Here is a 22,037-nt window from a genome sequence, read left to right on the forward strand (position 1 = left end):
TGCCTGCCGGGTTGTCTGCCACGAGGCGTTACTACAGCTCCTACCCCTCCTGAGTACTCACCTCGGATCGGAGCGTAGTTAACCGCCTCTGGACTTCCCGGCTGCGCAGTTGGAATGACACTGCGCATGGCCGGAAGTCCCGGCGGAAGGGGCGTGGCCAGCGGCGGAACTATTATTATAGTATAGTATAATATAGGACTTTCTATGGAAGGTTGATGTGGAGCTGCTTGATTTTGGGTATCATTAACTACATATATTTGAGATTGTGCCCTCTCTACCCCCGCTTCCCTAACAGACATTTGAGTTGGAGGAATAATATCCTCTTCCTTCATGATACATATCGTGTCTTCTTCCCTCCTGGTAGGTAAGAACTTCAATGACTCCTTGAATCGTTTTGGAGGAGCCACCTTTCTTTTTGATCTCTGCATTCTGAAGAAAAATGTTCAGCTCAGGATCAGGAAAAAACGTTCAGCTCAGGATCACAGGAAGAAGAGGCTGGAAAGAACACTGCATGGACTTTTTAAAGGTAGGAAGCCTCCCCCAAATCTGCAACACTGTTGCTACCTATGCACCACCTCTTTTCCTGTCCCCTTCCCTAATGCCTAAACCCTAAAGGCCCATTTAGGTCCCTACACTAACTTTGTATTTGCCCTTACGCAGATATTACTTCCTGTTTGCAAAATCAATGTTCCTATGAGTAGAGATGCGTTAGATGCACGGAGGCCAGTAAAGAACTCTTCTATAAATAATGCTGGGATACTTTTCTTTTTATCCAACTCATTGATTTGTCTATGTGATGATGTTGCTATGAGTTCTGTGGTGCAGCCTTCTATATTGTCTGCTCCTGGAGCCTGTTAAAGGGAAATTTGTAATTTTAGATTTTTTAATTGGTAGTATTTTTTATCTTATTAGAATAGTAAGGTTACGTTAATTTGTAGTTTAATGGTAGGTTTATTTTTATTTCACAGGTAAGTTTTAATTATTTAAATATAGTTATATTGTAATTTTAATTTAAAGTTAGGGGTGTGTTAGGTTTAGGGGTTAATAGTTTAATTAGTGTTTTGCGATGTGGGGGCCTGCGGTTTAGGGGTTAATAGGTTTATTTAGTTGCAGAGATGTGGGAGGCCGGAGGTTTAGGGGTTAATAGGTTTATTTAGTGGCGGCGGTATGGGAGGCGAAGGTTTAGGGATTAATAGGTTTATTTTGTGGCGACGATGTCGGGGAGCGGTGGATTAGGGGTTAATAGCTTTATTATAGTGCCAGCGATGTCGGGGGTGGCAGATTAGGGGTCAATAGCTTTATTATAGTGGTGGTGATGTTGGGGAGCGGTGGAATAGGGGTTAATAACTTATTAGTGTCAGCAATGTCGGGAGCGGCAGATTAGGGATAAATAACTTTATTTAGGTGTCGGGGAGCGGCGGATTAGGGGTGTTTAGACTTGGGGTTTATGTTAGGGTGTTAGGTTTAAACGTAACTTTTTTTTCGCCATAGACATCAATGGGGCTGCGTTACGGAGATTTTTCATTCCGCACTTAAGGTGTTCGTTTTTTTTTTCTAACACTCTCCCCATTGATGTCTATGCTTTTCAGTAACTTGTAATCTTGGTGAATAACAGCAATGCTTTAACTTCCAATGATTTCCTTTAGCACACACAGGGCTCCATTTATGAAGCTCCGATATGAGCTTTGGAGCCCTTTCAGCTACAGGTACTAGGGATGGGCGAATGTGTAAATTTTCTAATTTCAAATGTAGAACGAATGTTATTACCGAAATTCGAATTATAAATCCGAATGTTGATAAGAACGAATATTCTTAAAAATTCTATAATCGAATGTTATTTACAGTTTTCGAATGTCACTTTCGAATTCGAATGTTTATAATTATATCGAATGTCCACATTCGAAATTTCAAATTTAACATTCTATTTAACAAATACAATTCAGAAGTTCAATAGTTCATGTGGTAGGGCAGGAATCTAGTAAATTGATACATAATAGATACAAATATATAATTTCGAATTTTTCTATATAGAATATTGCATAATTCGAATATTACATTTAAAGAAAGCATTAGAAATACTATTACAAACATATAAATTCGAATTTTTCAAATTCGAATATTGCATAATTCGAATATTACATTTAAAGAAAAAGCATTAGAAATACTATTACAATCTAAATTCGAATTTTTCAAAAATAATATTTTCGAATGTAATCATAAAATTCGAAACCGAACATTCGAAAATCGAATGTTAGAATGTTATGTATACATTCGAAATTCGATTCGAACGAACGAATGTGTTAAAATTTGTGCCGTTTTTCGAATGTTGCGAAATATTCACCCATCCCTAACAGGTACGTATGAGTGAGCCTGCAGCTATGAGTTAAGAAGCAGCACATTTCACCAACTACGTAGTGTGGCGTATGTAAATCCCCCCCCTGGACATTTCCGACCGGGGAGATTGACAGCCCCTGCTCACTTGCAATTGGCTGAGCACGAGCAGGTGGTGGGGTTGCACACATTTAATAATGTACAATGGAAAATGCGCTAGACGAGATGCCAGGCGGATAGGGGCTAAGATGTACGTCCCTGTTTGCCTGGTCTGTCTTAAATGTGAGTCACAAAGCAGTGTTTTTAAACCCTGATGGTTACCAGTTAAAAAGCACAAATCAGATATTTCAATGTCTACACCTTACACACACAGAGAGGTTTTTTAACATCCTCCGCGACTGCCAATAACACATTACATTATGGGGTGATTCCCCGCATCCTTGGCTGCCAGTAATACATTACACTATGGGGTGATTCCCCCCCCCTGTCAGTAACACATTACACTATGGGGTGATTCCCCCCCCCCCCTGCCAGTAACACATTACACTATGGGGTGATTCCCCCCCCCCCCCTGCCAGTAACACATTGATATGCATGTGCAGTGTTTCATTCTGGGCAATATTTGTAATGCATAGAGACTTTGAAGGCCTTTAAACTTTAGTTGCCAATCAGGGTATTATAAAAAAACAGGACATTTAAGTGTCCATTATTTTTATATATATTTCACTAGACAGCTGGCTGAAATACTGGAATGTCCAGTTGAATTTGAACATCCTGTCCCTATTTCTCTCCCATTTTAACACCACCTCCTTAATTAGCACAGCTATTAAAGGTGACATTTAAAAAGCAGGTCATAGCCTCAATATTTTAATTGTGGTGACATTTCAGTAGAATATCTTATATGGGTATATGTGGTACTAGACCCAGAGAGATTATTAGTTTTACATTTGAGAAAGTCCAGACTGAGAAGGTGCCACAAGACAGTATTTCTGAGCCCCCTTAACATACAGCGGTAAAGGGAATAAAGTGTGGGGTCTGTAAAGGAGTTACAAAAAGCCCATAATACAATGGACTCCATGAACTAAGCAGCGAATGCTGCCGTAGAGCCATTGTGGGCCAGGCTTGCTCAAGCGAGCCTACTTTACGCAAAGTAAGAAGCAGCAATCATCCAACCACTTCCTCTTACATTCTCTATCAACTCTGAGTTAGCAGATAGAAATTACTTTGAATCACTTTATTCAGGGTGATTGACAGGCCCTGCCCACACACAACCAAGTACTTGTGTAATAGCAAATAAAAGTAGTGGAAGTACGATGTCCGTTGCTCATTCTCTGCAAAGCCAGGAGATCAAATTCTCATCCAATCACTGCATAGTACATAGGACCCAAGGTCACAGAGACTGAGGATGTGAAGAGCTTTCAATAGAATACAGTTGTGAACAGTACACGCCTACTAATTAGTTTAGTAGCACTGAGGCTATTGAAATAATGAGGTTGAACAAATGTTTGGGAGAGGTTCTGGGACGAGAAGATTTTTTTTTACCCTTGTCTAAAATGAGAATTAAATGTACCTTTACTAAGCAAAGCAGGAGATCGCTTAGGCATTCTGGTGTGATGTCACCTTTCTTGACAGACCTCCCAAAGCTCCCTATTTGAGAGGGACCATCCCTAATTCTGAGATCTGTCCTGCTATTCCCTCTGTGACAGTCATAAGTCCTGATTTGCAGAATTTCCCTTAGACTTAGACCTGCGCACAAACAACCCCCAAAACGCCCACAAACCAATGAACACCCAGACACGCCCATGATCCACCTGTGACCCTGCCCCCTGCTGAACCTGCCCCACCCACCAAACAGTGTCAGCCCCTCAACCTCCTGAGTCCCTAATAACTAGCCACACATTTTAGGAGCCCTGTGTGTGCTAAAGGAGATTTAACATGTACCCTCTTACATAAAGAAAAAAACATGAAAATGTAGCTAGCAGTAGCCCTTTGTATTGTATAAAAAGCCAAAAAGAACATATTTACCTTTGTCCAGTCTCATTTACTTCCTTGTATAAACAGACTAGGTAAACTTGGCATTATCTATCCTTATATCATTTACAGTCTTGTATTCCTGAACATTATTCATTAGCAAGTGGAGACCTATTTAGATATTTCCTGCTAACCTCTTGACCTGTATGTATATGGGTATTTTTATTACAGACAGTTGTATCCTCTGGCTCCAGGTTGAGGCTTTCCCTCCAGTCAGATGTTTTCCCTATTATCCCTCTTATTGTTCTTGACTGCAATAGCTTTATTTAAGGACCTTGGGTTCCTTTATTAGAATCTAATCCCATTCTCTCTTTACATCCCAAAAGGAGAAATTTGAGGTGAGATCTATGTTTACATAACAAAACATTGATAGGAGACCCCCCCCTGCAGATAGCAACTTCCTGGCAGCCTGTAGGATGTGAGATGGAAGAGATAGCTGTCCCCTTCCAATGTCACTGCTGCAATGTCTCAGCTTTAGGGCAGACAAAAACACATTGATGCCTCACTTTTCTATATAAATGAAAAGGAACCCTATAAATATGAATTGTGTATCACTTAAATCAGATTAAAGGGACAAGTTAGCTCCCATTAGTGCATTGCTTCTGGACCTACCTAGGTATGCTTTTCAACAAAGGATAACAAAAGAACAAAGCAAATTACGTAATAGAAACAAATTGGAAAGTTATTTAAAATTGTATGCTCTATCTGAATCATGAAAGACAATTTTGGGGTTGTATGTCTCTTTAAGGATGTAAAACATCTTAACAATTATGTAGAAGAGAACATGGGGCCGAATTATCAAGCTCCAAATGGAGCTTGATGCCCCTGTTTCCGTGCAAGCTTTCAGGCTCGCTGGAAATAGCAGTTATGAATCAGCGGTCTTAAGACCGCTACTCCATAACTGGTCTGCCTGCTCTGAAGCTGCGGACATCAATCCGCCCGATCCTATACGATTGGGCTGATTGACACCCCCTGCTAGTGGCTGATTGGCCGCAAATCTGCAGTGTGTGGCATTGCACAAGCAGTTCACAAGAACTGCTTGTGCAAAGATAAATGCCGAAAGCGTATGCTGTTGGCATTCATCAACGTTTGCCAGACGTGATCCGCTCAGTGGATCATGTCGGACAGAACGATGATAAACCGGCCCCAAAGTATTAATTTGATACGTACAAAAAATGGTAGCGCAGTGATTATTGTAACAATGTAAACCACACTCCTCTTAATATGCAACTTCAATGCATTCAAGTGTGTGTTTGCATAGGTAGATTAGGCGCCAGCAATAATAATCCAAAGCAGCCTTGGCTCCCTGCTTCTTGGGATTTGCCAAGTCCTGATATAAATGTAACAATATATTTTCAGTAGGGTAAACATTAATACATACAGTATATATGTTGTATACATAAAGTTCCTTTAAACAGATACTTTCATTTCTAACATGTACACTACTGTGTTAAAGGGATATTAAACAATATAAAATGTTATGTGTAGTTACAAATTTTGCAATATACTATCATTATTTATTTTGTTCCCTTTTTCCTGTAATTTATCTCTGAAAATTATTGGTTTTCTAAATTCCATTGAGTTTCTATAAAGTAATGAGTGCCGCTATTTTGATCTTCATTTTTTTTCTTTATCTATCTTTCCTGCTGATGACGTTTAGGGACAGAAAAAACAAACAAACAAACATATGATTATCTAAAAGGCTTTTCACACAGCCTTGTTTGTACAGGGTTAAATAGAAAACTAGCTCAAGCATGGCAGTGCTTATTACTTTATAGAAACTAAAGTACTTTTACAGAAACTAAACCTTTACACTTTTATATAGTCAATATTTAAACAACTGATATAATTGTAAAAAACACAAATTATTCTAAGGCTAATCTTTGCTTACATCATTATGTCTACGATGTATTTACTGTTTAATATCCCTTAAAAGTTTAGGCAGTGTCTCAGATGAAACTGCAAAGACAGTCACAGAATGGTTGTTTTATAGGACTTGTGGAATTATCTTTCGCCTAGATTTAGAGTTTTGCGTTAGAAGGGGTGCGTTAGCTACGCGTGGTTTTTTTCCCCCACACCTTTTAAACAACGCTGGTATTTAGAGTTCTCAGAAGGGCTGCGTTAGGCTCCAAAAAGGGAGCGTAGAGCATAATTTACCGCCACTGCAACTCTAAATACCAGCGGTGCTTACGGACGCGGCCAGCTTCAAAAAAGTGCTCGTGCACGATTCCCCCTTAGGAAACAATGGGGCATTTTGAGCTGAAAAAAAACCTAACACCTGCAAAAAAGCAGCGTTCAGCTCCTAATGCAGCCCCATTGTTTCCTATGGGGAAACAGTTTCTAAGTCTGCACCTAACACAAGTTTTCTCTTGTTAAGTGTGTTCAGTCCACGGGTCATCCATTACTTATGGGATATATTCTCCTTCCCAACAGGAAGTTGCAAGAGGATCACCCAAGCAGAGCTGCTATATAGCTCCTCCCCTCACATGTCATATCCAGTCATTCTCTTGCAACCCTCAACAAAGAAGGAGGTCGCGGGAGGGGTTGGAGTTTTTACTTATTTATTCTTCAATCAAAAGTTTGTTATTTTAAATGGCACCGGAGTGTGCTGTTTTTCTATCTCAGGCAGTATTTGGAAGAAGAAACTGCCTGCATTTTTCTATGATCTTAGCAGGCGTAACTAAGATCCACTGGCCGTTATCGACATTCTGAGGAGTGGGGTAACTTCAGAACATGGGAATAGCATGCGGGGTCCCCCGCAAATGAGGTATGTGCAGTACAATATTTTCTGGGAATGGAATTGACTAAGAAAACACTGCTGTTACCCGTATGATGTAAGTACAGCCTTAAATGCAGTAGTAGTGACTGGTATCAGGCTGATGAATGTATGCACAGTAGAGTTATTTTCTAGGGACTAGAATTTGACTGAGAAAATACTGTTAATACTGAAATAATGCTTAAGCCTTATCTGCAGTGGAAGCGACTGGTAGCAGGCTTAGTGATAACTTTGCATGACATTAAAAGATGTTTGTTAAAAAAACGTTTACTGGCATGTTATTCGTTTTTGTGAGGTACTTTGGTGACAAATCCTTTTGGGCATGAATTTTTTCTTTTTTTCCACATGGCTAACGTATATTTCTGCATAGAAACCGTTATATCAGGTCTCCCACTGTTGTAAATGAGCGGGAGGGGCCTTTTTTTAGCGCCTTGTTGCACAGTTAAAATTCTAGCACAGTCTTCCTGCTTCTTCCTCCTTGATCCAGGACGTCTCTAGAGAGCTCAGGGGTCTTCAAAATTTGTTTTTGAGGGAGGTAATCAGTCACAGCAGACCTGTGACAGTGTGTTAGACTGTGATAAAAACGTTTAATATTAATTTGATATCCATTTTTTTGGGTACTGAGGGGTTAATCATCCTTTTGCTAATGGGTGCAATCCTCTGCTAATTAATACATTTAAAGAATTGTTGACTATAACTGAATAAGTTCTTTGTTATTCAACTGTGTTTTTTAAAAGCGCTGCAGCGTTTTTTATATTGCTTGTGAACTTATTGAAAGTAATTTCCAAGCTTGCTAGCTTCATTGCTAGTCTGTTTAAACATGTCTGATACAGAGGAATCTGCTTGTTCATTATGTTTAAAAGCCGATGTGGAGCCCAATAGAAATATGTGTACCAATTGTATTGATATTACTTTGAAAAATCAATGTGTACCGATAAAAAAATTATCACCAGACAACGAGGGGGCAGTTATGCCGTCTAACTCTCCTCACGTGTCAGTACCTTCGTCTCCCGCTCGGGAGGTGCGTGAGATTGAGGCGCCAAGTACATCAAGGCCCTTACAAATCACTTTACATGATATGGCTAATGTTATGAAAGAAGTATTATACAATATGCCCGAGTTAAGAGGCAAGCGCGACAGTTCTGGGTTAAGGACAGAGCGCGCCAATGACACGAGAGCCATGTCTGATACTGCGTCACAATTTGCAGAACATGAGGACGGAGAGCTTCATTCTGTGGGTGACGGTTCTGATTCGGGGAGACAGGATTCAGAAATTTCAAATTTTAAATTTAAGCTTGAGAACCTCCGCGTGTTGCTAGGGGAGGTGTTAGCGGCTCTGAATGATTGTGACACGGTGGCAATCCCAGAGAAATTATGTAGGCTGGATAAATACTACGCGGTACCGGTGTGTACTGACGTTTTTCCTATACCAAAGAGGCTTACAGAGATTATTAGTAAGGAGTGGGATAGACCTGGTGTGCCTTTTTCCCCTCCTCCGATATTTAGAAAAATGTTCCCTATAGACGCCACCACACAAGACTTATGGCAGACGGTCCCTAAGGTGGAGGGAGCAGTTTCTACTTTAGCCAAGCGTACCACTATCCCGGTGGAGGATAGCTGTGCTTTCTCAGATCCAATGGATAAAAAATTAGAGGGTTATCTTAAGAAAATGTTTGTTCAACAAGGTTTTATATTACAGCCTCTTGCATGCATTGCGCCTGTCACTGCTGCAGCGGCATTCTGGTTTGAGTCTCTGGAAGAGGCGATTCGCACAGCACCATTGGATGAGTCTTTGAGCAAGATTAGAACCCTTAAGCTGGCTAATGCGTTTGTTTCGGATGCCGTAGTGCATTTAACCAAACTTACGGCTAAGAATTCCGGATTCGCCATACAGGCGCGCAGAGCGCTATGGCTTAAATCCTGGTCAGCAGATGTAACTTCTAAGTCTAAATTACTAAACATTCCTTTCAAAGGGCAGACCTTATTCGGGCCCGGCTTGAAGGAAATTATTGCTGACATTACTGGAGGTAAGGGCCACACCCTTCCTCAGGACAGGGCCAAATCGAAGGCCAAACAGTCTAATTTTCGTGCCTTTCGTAATTTCATGGCAGGAGCAGCATCAACTTCCTCCGCTCCAAAACAGGAAGGAACTACTGCTCGTTACAGACAGGGTTGGAAAGGCAACCAGTCATGGAATAAGGGCAAGCAGGCCAGAAAGCCTACTTCCGCCCCTAAGACAGCATGAAGACAGGGCCCCCTTTCCGGAGACGGATCTAGTGGGGGGCAGACTCTCTCTCTTCGCCCAGGCTTGGGCAAGAGATGTACAGGATCCCTGGACGTTGGAGATTATATCTCAGGGATACCTTCTGGATTTCAAAACTTCTCCTCCACAAGGGAGGTTTCATCTGTCAAGGTTATCAACAAACCTAGTAAAGAAAGAGGCATTTCTACAATGTGTACAAGATCTCTTAGTAATGGGAGTGATCCACCCAGTTCCGCGGACGGAACAGGGGCAAGGGTTTTATTCAAATCTGTTTGTGGTTCCCAAGAAAGAGGGAACCTTCAGACCAATCTTAGATTTAAAAATCTTAAACAAATTCCTAAGGGTTCCATCGTTCAAGATGGAAACCATTCGGACCATCCTACCCATGATCCAAGAGGGTCAATATATGACCACAGTGGATTTAAAGGATGCCTACCTTCACATACCGATTCACAAAGATCATTATCGGTACCTAAGGTTTGCCTTTCTAGACAGGCATTACCAGTTTGTAGCGCTTCCCTTCAGATTAGCTACGGCCCCGAGAATTTTTACAAAGGTTCTGGGCTCTCTTCTGGCGGTACTAAGACCACGAGGCATAGCGGTGGCTCCGTACCTAGACGACATTCTGATACAAGCGTCAAGTTTTCAAACTGCAAAGTCTCATACAGAGATAGTTCTAGCATTTCTGAGGTCGCATGGGTGGTAAGTGAACGTGGAAAAGAGTTCTCTGTTACCACTCACAAGGGTCCCTTTTCTAGGGACTCTTATAGATTCTGTAGAGATGAAGATTTACCTGACGGAGTCCAGGTTATCAAAGATTCTCAATGCTTGCCGTGTCCTTCACTCCATTCCAAGCCCATCAGTAGCTCAGTGCATGGAAGTAATCGGCTTGATGGTCGCGGCAATGGACATAGTGCCATTTGCGCGCCTACATCTCAGACCGCTGCAACTATGCATGCTAAGTCAATGGAACGGGGATTACTCAGATCTGTCCCCTTTGCTAAATCTGGACCAGGAGACCAGAGATTCTCTTCTCTGATGGTTGTCACGGGTTCATCTGTCCAAAGGAATTACTTTTCGCAGACCAGATTGGACGATTGTAACAACAGATGCCAGCCTACTAGGCTGGGGAGCAGTCTGGAACTCCCTGAAGGCTCAGGGATTGTGGACTCAGGAGGAGAAACTCCTCCCAATAAACATTCTAGAATTAAGGGCAATATTCAATGCTCTTCTGGCTTGGCCTCAGTTAGCAACACTGAGGTTCATCAGATTTCAGTCGGACAACATCACGACTGTGGCTTACATCAATCATCAAGGGGGAACCAGGAGTTCCCTAGCGATGTTAGAAGTCTCGAAGATAATTCGCTGGGCAGAGTCTCACTCTTGCCACCTGTCAGCGATCTACATCCCAGGCGTGGAGAACTGGGAGGCAGATTTTCTAAGTCGCCAGACTTTTCATCCGGGGGAGTGGGAACTTCACCCGGGGGTATTTGCTCAACTGATTCATCGTTGGGGCAAACCGGATCTGGATCTCATTGCATCTCGCCAGAACGCCAAGCTTCCTTGTTACGGATCCAGGTCCAGGGACCCGGGAGCGGTGCTGGTAGATGCGCTAGCAGCCCCTTGGGTTTTCAACATAGCTTATGTGTTTCCACCTTTTCCGTTGCTACCTCGACTGATTGCCAGGATCAAACAGGAGAGAGCATCGGTGATTCTGATAGCGCCTGCGTGGCCACGCAGGACCTGGTATGCAGACCTAGTGGACATGTCATCCTGTCCACCATGGTCTCTACCCCTGAGGCAGGACCTTCTAATTCAGGGTCCTTTCAACCATCCAAACCTAATTTCTCTGAGGCTGACTGCTTGGAAATTGAACGCTTGATTCTATCAAAGCGTGGGTTTTCGGATTCGGTTATTGATACATTAATACAGGCTCGGAAACCTGTTACCAGAAAAATTTACCACAAGATATGGCGTAAATATTTATATTGGTGTGAATCCAAGAGTTACTCATGGAGTAAGGTTAGGATTCCTAGGATATTGTCTTTTCTACAAGAGGGTTTAGAAAAGGGCTTATCCGCTAGTTCACTAAAGGGACAGATTTCTGCTCTGTCTATTCTTTTACACAAGCGTCTGGCAGAGAATCCAGACGTCCAGGCCTTTTGTCAGGCTTTGGCTAGGATTAAGCCTGTGTTTAAAGCTGTTGCTCCTCCGTGGAGCTTAAACTTGGTTCTTAAAGTTCTTCAGGGTGTTCCGTTTGAACCCCTTCATTCCATTGATATTAAGCTTTTATCTTGGAAAGTTCTGTTTTTGATGGCTATTTCCTCGGCTCGAAGAGTCTCTGAGTTATCTGCTTTACATTGTGATTCTCCTTATCTGATCTTTCATTCAGACAAGGTAGTCCTGCGTACTAAACCTGGGTTTTTACCTAAGGTTGTTTCTAACAAGAATATCAATCAAGAGATTGTTGTTTCATCCTTATGTCCTAATCCTTCTTCAAAGAAGGAACGTCTTTTGCATAATCTAGACGTGGTCCGTGCCCTGAAGTTCTACTTACAGGCAACTAAAGATTTTCGACAAACTTCTTCTCTGTTTGTCGTTTACTCTGGACAGAGGAGAGGTCAAAAGGCTTCGTCTACCTCTCTCTCTTTTTGGCTTCGTAGCATAATACGCTTAGCCTATGAGACTGCTGGACAGCAGCCTCCTGAAAGAATTACAGCTCATTCCACTAGAGCTGTGGCTTCCACCTGGGCCTTTAAGAATGAGGCCTCTGTTGAACAGATTTGCAAGGCTGCAACTTGGTCTTCACTTCATACTTTTTCCAAATTTTCCAAATTTGACACTTTTGCTTCTTCGGAGGCTGTTTTTGGGAGAAAGGTTCTACAGGCAGTGGTTCCTTCTGTTTAATGTTCCTGCCTTGTCCCTCCCATCATCCGTGTACTTTAGCTTTGGTATTGGTATCCCATAAGTAATGGATGACCCGTGGACTGAACACACTTAACAAGAGAAAACATAATTTATGCTTACCTGATAAATTTATTTCTCTTGTAGTGTGTTCAGTCCATGGCCCGCCCTGTCTATTTGAGGCAGGTTCTAAATTTTAAATTATAACTCCAGTCACCACTGCACCCTATAGTTTCTCCTTTCTCGTCTTGTTTCGGTCGAATGACTGGATATGACATGTGAGGGGAGGAGCTATATAGCAGCTCTGCTTGGGTGATCCTCTTGCAACTTCCTGTTGGGAAGGAGAATATATCCCATAAGTAATGGATGACCCGTGGACTGAACACACTATAAGAGAAATAAATTTATCAGGTAAGCATAAATTATGTTTTTTATTTTCTACAAGCAAAAGTTTGTTATTTTAAATGGTGCCGGTGTGTACTATTTACTCTCTAGCAGAAAGGAGATGAAGATTTCTGCAGGGAGGAAGATGATTTTAGCATGTTGTAACTAAGATCCACTGCTGTTCCCACAAAGGACTGAGGAGTACAAGAAATCTTCAGTTGGGGGAACGGTTTGCAGGTTAGGCTGCAACAAAGGTATGTTCAGTCATTTATTTCTAGACAAGACTGTGATAATGCTAGAAAAGACTGATAATATCCCCATGAGGGAAGGGTAAGCTGTATTCAGAGACTAAGTATGGAATTGCAAGCTTACATAACAGGGCTAGTTTATGCTGGTTGACACTACTTAATGGCAAACGTTTTTTTATTGAAAAATTTCGTTTTTTGAGACACTTTGAAGGTTCCTTTGGGTTTCTTTCAGGGGTTGTTACCCACATGGCTATTATTAAAACACTTAGGAGTGTTTCTTTAGGCCTCACAGCACCGGAGTAAGGTGGGAGGGGCCTAATTTCGCGCCTCAGATGCGCAGTTATATTTGACTAGAAGTCCAGGCTTTTTCACATGGAGGGTCCTGCTGCAGTTTGAGGGCCTATAAGAAGCTTTTTCCCCACAAATCTGGTTCCTAAGGGCAGGTAGGGCCACAGCAGAGCTGTGGCAAGGTGCTGATGTTGATTTAACTGGTTTGTTGGCTTACTGTCGATCCGGTTTGGGCAATAAGGGGTTAATCATTTTTATTGCTAGTGGTGCAATCTTACTAATGCTTTAGGTACATACTGTAAAAATTTCGAAAAGTTTGCTGCATTTTTCACTGTTTTGCAAAATTGTGTGCCTTTTTTATCTCTTAAAGGCACAGTAACGTTTTTTTTCAAAGTGTGTTTTTACTTGATTAAAGTGATTTCTAAGCCTGTTTGTCTTACTACTAGTCTGTTAAACATGTCTGACACCAAGGAAAATCCTTGTTCAATGTGTTTAGAAGCCAGGGTGGAACCCCCTCTCAGAATGTGTCCCACTTGTACTGATATGTCTATACATTTTAAAGAACATATTGTTGCACTTAAAAATGTGGCCCAAAATGATTCTCAGACAGAAGGTAACGAGGTTAGCCCGTCAACCTCTCCCCAAGTGTCACAACCAGTTACGCCCGCTCAAGCGACGCTTAACACCTCTAGTGCGTCTAACTCTTTTACCTTGCAAGACTTGGCGGCAGTTATGGATAATACCCTCTCAGTGTTTTTATCTAAACTGCCCGTGTTACCTGCAAAGCGTGATAGCTCTGTTTTAAGAACAGATTCTGAGCATTCTGACGCTTTAGTAGCCGTATCCGATATACACTCACAACGCTCTGAAATGGGGGCGAGGGATGTGCTGTCTGAGGGAGAAATTTCCGATTCGGGAAAGGTTGCTCCTCAGACAGACTCAGATACGTTGGCTTTTAAATTTAAACTAGAACACCTCCGCTTATTGCTCAGGGAGGTATTAGTTACTCTGGATGACTGCGACCCTTTGGTGGTTCCAGAGAAATTGTGTGAAATGGACAAGTACCTAGAAGTTCCCGTTTACACTGATGTGTTCCCGGTCCCTAAGAGGATTGCGGATATCGTTACTAGGGAGTGGGATAGACCAGGTATTCCGTTTGTTCCCCCTCCTGTTTTTAAGAAAATGTTCCCCATATCTGACCCCATGCGGGACTTGTGGCAGACGGTCCCTAAGGTGGAGGGGGCTGTTTCTTCACTTGCCAAACGCACAACCATATCAATTGAAGACAGTTGTGCTTTTAAAGACCCTATGGATAAAAAATTAGAGGGTTTACTTAAGAAAATTTTTGTTCAACAAGGTTTTCTTCTCCAACCTATTGCGTGCATTGTGCCTGTAACTACTGCAGCTGCTTTCTGGTTCGAGGCGCTGGAAGATGCGCTCCAGACGGAGACCTCATATGAGGACATTATGGACAGAATTAAGGCTCTTAAGCTAGCTAATTCTTTTATCACAGATGCCGCTTTCCAACTAGCTAAGTTAGCGGCAAAGAATTCAGGTTTCGCCATTTTAGCGCGCAGGGCGCTATGGCTAAAGTCCTGGTCGGCCGATGTGTCGTCAAAATCCAAGCTCTTGAACATCCCTTTCAAAGGAAAGACCCTCTTCGGGCCTGAATTGAAAGAGATTATTTCAGAAATCACTGGGGGAAAAGGCCATGCTCTCCCTCAGGACAAGTCCTTTAAGACAAAGAACAAACAAAATAATTTTCGTTCCTTTCGGAATTTCAGGAGCGGCCTCGCTTCATCCTCCCCTACTACAAAGCAAGAGGGCAACGCTTCACAACCCAGACCAGCCTGGAAACCTTACCAGGGCTGGAACAAGAGTAAACAGGCCAAGAAGCCTGCAGCTGCTTCCAAGACAGCATGATGGGGTAGCCCCAGATCCGGGACCAGATCTAGTAGGGGGCAGACTCTCTCTCTTCGCTCAGGCCTGGGCAAGAGACGTACACGATCCCTGGGCATTAGAGATTGTATCCCAGGGATATCTTCTAGAATTCAAGGACTCCCCTCCAAGGGGAAGGTTCCACATTTCTTGTTTGTCTACAGACCAGACAAAGAAAGAGGCATTCTTACGCTGTGTAGAAGACCTACATACAATGGGAGTGATCCACCCAGTTCCAATTGCGGAACAAGGGCTGGGTTTTTACTCAAACCTGTTTGTGGTTCCCAAGAAAGAAGGAACTTTCAGACCAATCCTGGATCTCAAAATCCTAAACAAATTCCTCAGAGTCCCATCATTCAAGATGGAGACCATTCGGACAATTTTACCAATGATCCAGGAGGATCTGCACATTCCTATCCACAAAGATCATCACCAGTTTCTCAGGTTCGCCTTTCTGGACAAGCATTATCAGTTTGTGGCTCTTACTTTCGGGTTGGCCACTGCTCCCAGAATTTTCAGAAACGTGCTAGGGTCCCTCCGGGCGGTACTAAGACTGTGGGGCATAGCAGTGGCGTCTTATCTAGACGACATCTTAATTCAGGCGTCGACTTTCCAAAGAGCCAAGTCTCACACGGAAATTGTAGTGGCCTTTCTGAGGTCTCACGGGTGGAAGGTGAACATCAAAAAGAGTTCTCTCTCCCCCCTCACAAGAGTTCCCTTCCTAGGAACCCTAATAGACTCGGTAGAAATGAAAATATTTCTGACGGAGGTCAGAAAGTTAAAACTCTTAACTACTTGCCGAGCTCTTCATTCCATTCCTCGGCCATCTGTAGCTCAGTGCATGGAGACAATCGGACTAATGGTAGCGGCAATGTACATAGTCCCTTTTGCATGGATACACCTCAGACCACTGCAATTATGCATGCTCAAACAGTGGAATGGGGATTATGCAGATTTGTCTCCTCAAATACAGTTGGACTAGGGGACCAGAGATTCTCTTCTCTGGTGGTTGTCTCAGGATCACCTGTCTCAGGGAATGTGTTTCCGCAGACCAGAGTGGATCATCGTAACGACCAACGCCAGTCTGTTGGGCTGGGGTGCAGTCTGGGACTCCCTGAAAGCTCAGGGCTTATGGTCTCGGGAAGAAGCTCTTCTCCCGATAAACATTCTGGAACTGAGGGCGATATTCAACGCGCTTCAGGCATGGCCTCAGCTAGCTGCGGCCAAATTCATCAGATTTCAGTCGGACAACATCACGACTGTAGGTTACGTCAATCATCAAGGCGGAACAAGGAGTTCTCTACCAATGATGGAAGTATCCAAAATAATCAGATGGGCGGAGGATCATTCTTGCCATCTCTCAGCAATTCACATCCCAGGAGTAGACAACTGGGAGGCGGATTTTCTAAGTCGTCAGACTTTTCACCCGGGGGAGTGGGAACTCCACCCTGAGGTATTTGCCCAGCTGACTCAGCTATGGGGCACTCCAGAATTGGATCTGATGGTGTCCCATCAGAACACCAAGCTTCCTCTTTACGGGTCCAGGTCCCGGGATCCCCAGGCGGTGCTGATAGATGCTCTAGCAGCGCCTTGGTCCTTCAATCTGGCCTATGTTTTTCCACCGTTTCCTCTCCTCCCTCGTCTGGTTGCCAGAATCAAGCAGGAGAGGGCTTCGGTGATTCTAATACCGCCTGCGTGGCCACGCAGGACCTGGTATGCAGACCTAGTGGACATGTCATCTGTGCCACCATGGACACTACCAATGAGGCAGGACCTTCTAATACAAGGTCCTTTCAAACATCCAAATCTAATTTCTCTGCGTCTGACTGCTTGGAGATTGAACGCCTAATCCTATCACAGCGTGGTTTCTCTGAGTCGGTTATTGATACCCTGATTCAGGCTAGAAAGCCTGTCACCAGGAAAATCTACCATAAGATTTGGCGAAAATATCTTTTTTGGTGTGAATCCAAGGGTTACTCATGGAGTAAGGTTAGGATTCCCAGAATTTTGTCCTTTCTCCAAGACGGATTGGAGAAAGGATTATCAGCTAATTCCTTAAAGGGACAGATATCTGCTTTGTCTATTCTTTTTCACAAACGTCTGGCAGAGGTACCAGACGTTCAAACGTTTAGCCAGGCTTTAGTCAGAATCAAGCCTGTTTATAGATCTGTGGCTCCGCCATGGAGTCTGAATTTAGTTCTTTCAGTTCTGCAGGGGGTTCCGTTTGAACCTTTACATTCCATAGATATTAAGCTTTTATCTTGGAAAGTTTTGTTTTTGGTAGCTATCTCTTCTGCTCGAAGAGTTTCAGAGTTATCTGCTCTACAGTGTGATTCACCTTACCTGGTGTTCCATGCAGATAAGGTAGTTTTTGCGTACCAAACCCGGTTTTCTTCCTAAGGTTGTGTCTGATAAGAATATTAATCAGGAAATAGTTGTTCCTTCTCTGTGTCCTAATCCTTCGTCAAAGAAGGAACGTCTGTTACACAATCTTAATGTGGTTCGTGCTTTAAAGTTCTATTTACAAGCAACTAAGGATTTCAGACAAACAACTTCTTTGTTTGTTATCTATTCTGGTAAGAGGAGAGGTCAGAAGGCGACCGCTACCTCTCTTTCCTTTTGGCTGAAAAGCATCATCCGTTTGGCCTATGAGACTGCTGGCCAGCAGCCTCCTGAAACAATTCATGCTCATTCTACCAGAGCAGTGGCTTCCACATGGGCTTTTAAAAATGAGGCTTCTGTTGAACAGATTTGTAAGGCAGCGACTTGGTCTTCGCTGCATACTTTTTCCAAATTTTACAAATTCGATACTTTTGCTTCTTCGGAGGCTATTTTTGGGAGAGAGGTTTTACAAGCAGTGGTGCCTTCCGTTTAAGGTACCTGTCTTGTTCCCTCCCTTCATCCGTGTCCTAAAGCTTTGGTATTGGTATCCCACAAGTAAAGGATGAATCCGTGGACTGGATACACCTTACAAGAGAAAACAGAATTTATGCTTACCTGATAAATTTATTTCTCTTGTGGTGTTTCCAGTCCACGGCCCGCCCTGTCATTTTAAGACAGGTGGTTTTTATTTTTAAACTACAGTCACCACTGCACCCTATGGTTTCTCCTTTTTCTTCCTAACCTTCGGTCGAATGACTGGGGGGTGGAGCTAGAGGGGGAGCTATATGGACAGCTCTGCTGTGTGCTCTCTTTGCCACTTCCTGTTGGGAAGGAGAATATCCCACAAGTAAAGGATGAATCCGTGGACTAGATACACCACAAGAGAAATAAATTTATCAGGTAAGCATAAATTCTGTTTTTGTTGTTAAAGGGACATTAAACCCAAAAATTTTCTTTCATGATTCAGATAGACACCACAATTTTAAACCTTCCAATTTACTTGTATTATCGAATTAGCTTCATTCTTTAGATATCCTTTGTTGAAGAAATAGCAATGCACATGGGTTAGCCAAACAAACGAGGCATCTATGTGCAGCCACTAATCAGCAGCTACTGAGCCTATCTAGATACGTTTTTCAGCAAAGATTAAGGCTAATCTTTGCTTACATCATTATGTCTACTATGTATTTACTGTTTAATATCCCTTAAAAGTTTAGGCAGTGTCTCAGATGAAACTGCAAAGACAGTCACAGAATGGTTGTTTTATAGGACTTGTGGAATTATCTATGTGTTTATATTTTTGTTGTTAAAGGGACATTAAACCCAAAAATTTTCTTTCATGATTCAGATAGACAACACAATTTTAAACCTTCCAATTTACTTGTATTATCGAATTAGCTTCATTCTTTAGATATCCTTTGTTGAAGAAATAGCAATGCACATGGGTGAGCCAAACAAACGAGGCATCTATGTGCAGCCACCAATCAGCAGCTACTGAGCCTATCTAGATAAGTTTTTCAGCAAAGGACATCAAGAGAATGAAGCAAATTCAGCGCTGCGGAATCTGTTGGCGCTCTACAAATACCTGATGATGATGATGATAATAGAAGTAAATCAGAAAGCTGTTTAAACTTGCTGCTCTTTCTAAATCATGAAAGAAAAAAATTGGGTTTCATGTCCCTTTAATAATAACAGTAATAAAAAATACCAATAATAATTATAACTAGGGACAATAGGTACAATACATAAAGGGACATAAAACAGTAATTAAGAGGTGTTTTTTTGAAAAACTGATGGAACCTTTTGTGTTGACACAATCACAATAGAGAGTTTACGGCTGTCTCTCAGACATGGTAATGTTTTTTGGGTTTGCCATATTTTTTTAATATGGTGCTGAAAAGTTCTTGGAAATTGCAATTGATTTTCAACCATTATACACTGATTGAATTCAGGCACTTGATAGTCTCGAAAATCCCAAACTGGCCATGTGTGAGACTATGAAATGTCCACAAACCTTTTAGAGGTGTATTTCTATTCATGGTCTATATTCATTAAAGCTCTATTCTCCGCTATTATATAGATTATTTGCAGTGGGCAGGACACAGATATGTAGATGTATTTAATAAGTGATATCCAGAACAGTTAATGGGATCTGCAGGTTAAGCGAAATGGAAATCGCAACCGCAGTCTCTACAAATGTCAGGTAGCAATTGCGTTCTATAAATGTTTGTTTCTAATTCAAATTTGCATTGTCATGATTGTCAATTTCAGTACAGTCATCTTCACAAACAGGATTTCAAACAGAACTGCCTTTTCGTGTATTATTCTTATTCTTTATTTATAAAGCGCCAACAGATTCCGCAGCACTGCCCATGGGTACAAGGATATAACAGTACAATGGAGAAACAATATGATAAGACAATTTTACAGACAAATACAGGGGGAATTGAGGGCCTTATTCTTGTGGGAATTTACAATCTAGATTGGTAGGCGGATGGGAAACACGAGGTGGGGACTGCAAAGGTGAGAATGATATTAGTGAGGAGATAGAGGGTAACTGTTGGTTAAGTGGAGTTAGTTTGTTAATAAGTCAGGTGATAAGCTTCCCTGAACAGAAAGGTCTTTAGGGAACGTTTAAAGGAGGAGAGGTTAGGGGCAAGTCTGACATCTCGAGGAAGTGCGTTCCAGAGGGTTGGTGCCACACGAGAGAAGTCCTGTAGTCTAGCATGAGAGGAGGTGATGGTAGAGGACGAAAGAAGCAGGTCATTGTTGGATCTTAGGGGGCGGGCAGGAGTATATTTGTTGATGAGTGAGAACAGGTCGGGTGGGGCAGCATTGGTGAGGGCTTTGTAGGTCAGGGTTGAATTTTTAATTTAACTCTGTTGTTGTGAATGCGGAGCCAGTGAAGGGACTCACAGAGAGGTGCAGCAGAAACAGAGCGTCGAGAGAGGTGGATTAGCCTGGCAGATGCATTTAGGATGGATTGGAGGGGAGAGAGGCGGGAGAGAGGGAGGCCAGTTAGTAAGTTGTTACAGTAGTCAAGTCGGGAAATTACCAGAGAGTGGATTAGCTGTTTAGTAGTTTCAGAATTTAGAAACGGACGAATTTTGGAGATATTGCGTAGGTTGTTGCGGCAGAATGAAGAGAGCAATTGGATATGGGGTATGAAGGACAGATTTGAGTCAAGCGTGACTCCGAGGCAGCAGACTTGGGGTGATGGGGAGATAGTTGTGCCGCCAACAGTGATAGAAAAATTAGAAACTGGAGTAGAGTTAGAGGGGGGAATTAGAAGTAGTTCGGTCTTGGACATGTTTATTCTTAGGTGGTGAGAGACCATCAAGGAGGAAATGCCAGATAAGCAGTCGCTGATGTGAAAATTGACAGAAGGAGAGAGTGCAGGGGTGGAAAGGTAGATCTGGGTATCATCAGCATAGAGGTGATAGCTGAAGCCATAGCTGTTGATAAGTTTACCCAGTGAAGAAGTGTAAATAGAGAAGAGTAGAGGACCCAGGACAGAGCCTTGAGGTACTCCAACAGACAGAGGCAAAAGAGAGGAGGAGTCACCAGCAAAAGAGACGGAGAAGGATCTGTTAGAGAGATAAGAGTGAATCCAGGAGAGGGCAGTGTCGCAGAGCCCAAGAGAGCTGAGAGTCCGTAGGAGAAGGGGATAGTCAACAGTGTCAAAGGCAGCAGAGAGGTTGAGTAAGATGAGTATAGAGTAGTAGCCTTTGTTTTTAGCAGAAAGGAGATTCTTAGTAACCTTGGTGAGGGCAGTCTCAGTTGAGTGTTGGGGACAGAAGCCAGTTTGCAGGGGGTCAAGCAATGAGTTGGAGGACAGGAATTGGGTTAGGTGATTGAAAACTAGTTTTTCAAGTAATTTTGAAGCTAGCGGGAGCAGTGATATGGGGCGGTAGTTTGCAGGGGAGTTAGGGTCAAGGGAGGTTTTTTTTGAGGATGGGGTGACCTTTGCATGTTTGAAGGAGGCAGGGAATGAGCCAGTAGAAAGGGATAGGTTGAATATATGAGTAAGAGCCGGAGTGAGGGTGGGAGACAGAGGGGGAGTTAGATGTGAAGGAATAGGGTCAAGTGTTTGAAGAGTGAGTGGATATAAGAGAAGAGAAGTAGGTTTGCTTAGCTAAGCGAAGGGCAGAGGTGTAAGAGTAAAGAATAACTTATAGTGCATGAAATCAGGTTCAGAGCGGGATTTCCTCCAGGCACGTTCAGCAGTGTATGGGATTTCACAGTTCGCCACTTTGTCTTGTTTATTTGCAACTTGGCGCAACAAATAATGAAAAAAAAAATTTTTAAACGTCATTTACAACCTCATGGCGCAAATTACTTCACAGAAATAGAAATTGCGCAAAGACAAAAGTCGTTCATGATAGTGTATTTTTCCAGTTTTGGCTACATGGAGGAAACCTCATCACTTAGCAGTTTCATGTTTTACAGTGTGAGAACTGTTAAAGGGACGTCAAACCCAATTTTTTTCTTT

The sequence above is a fragment of the Bombina bombina genome, chromosome 7 (genome assembly GCF_027579735.1).
Source record: "Bombina bombina isolate aBomBom1 chromosome 7, aBomBom1.pri, whole genome shotgun sequence".
Taxonomy (NCBI): Eukaryota; Metazoa; Chordata; class Amphibia; order Anura; family Bombinatoridae; genus Bombina; species Bombina bombina.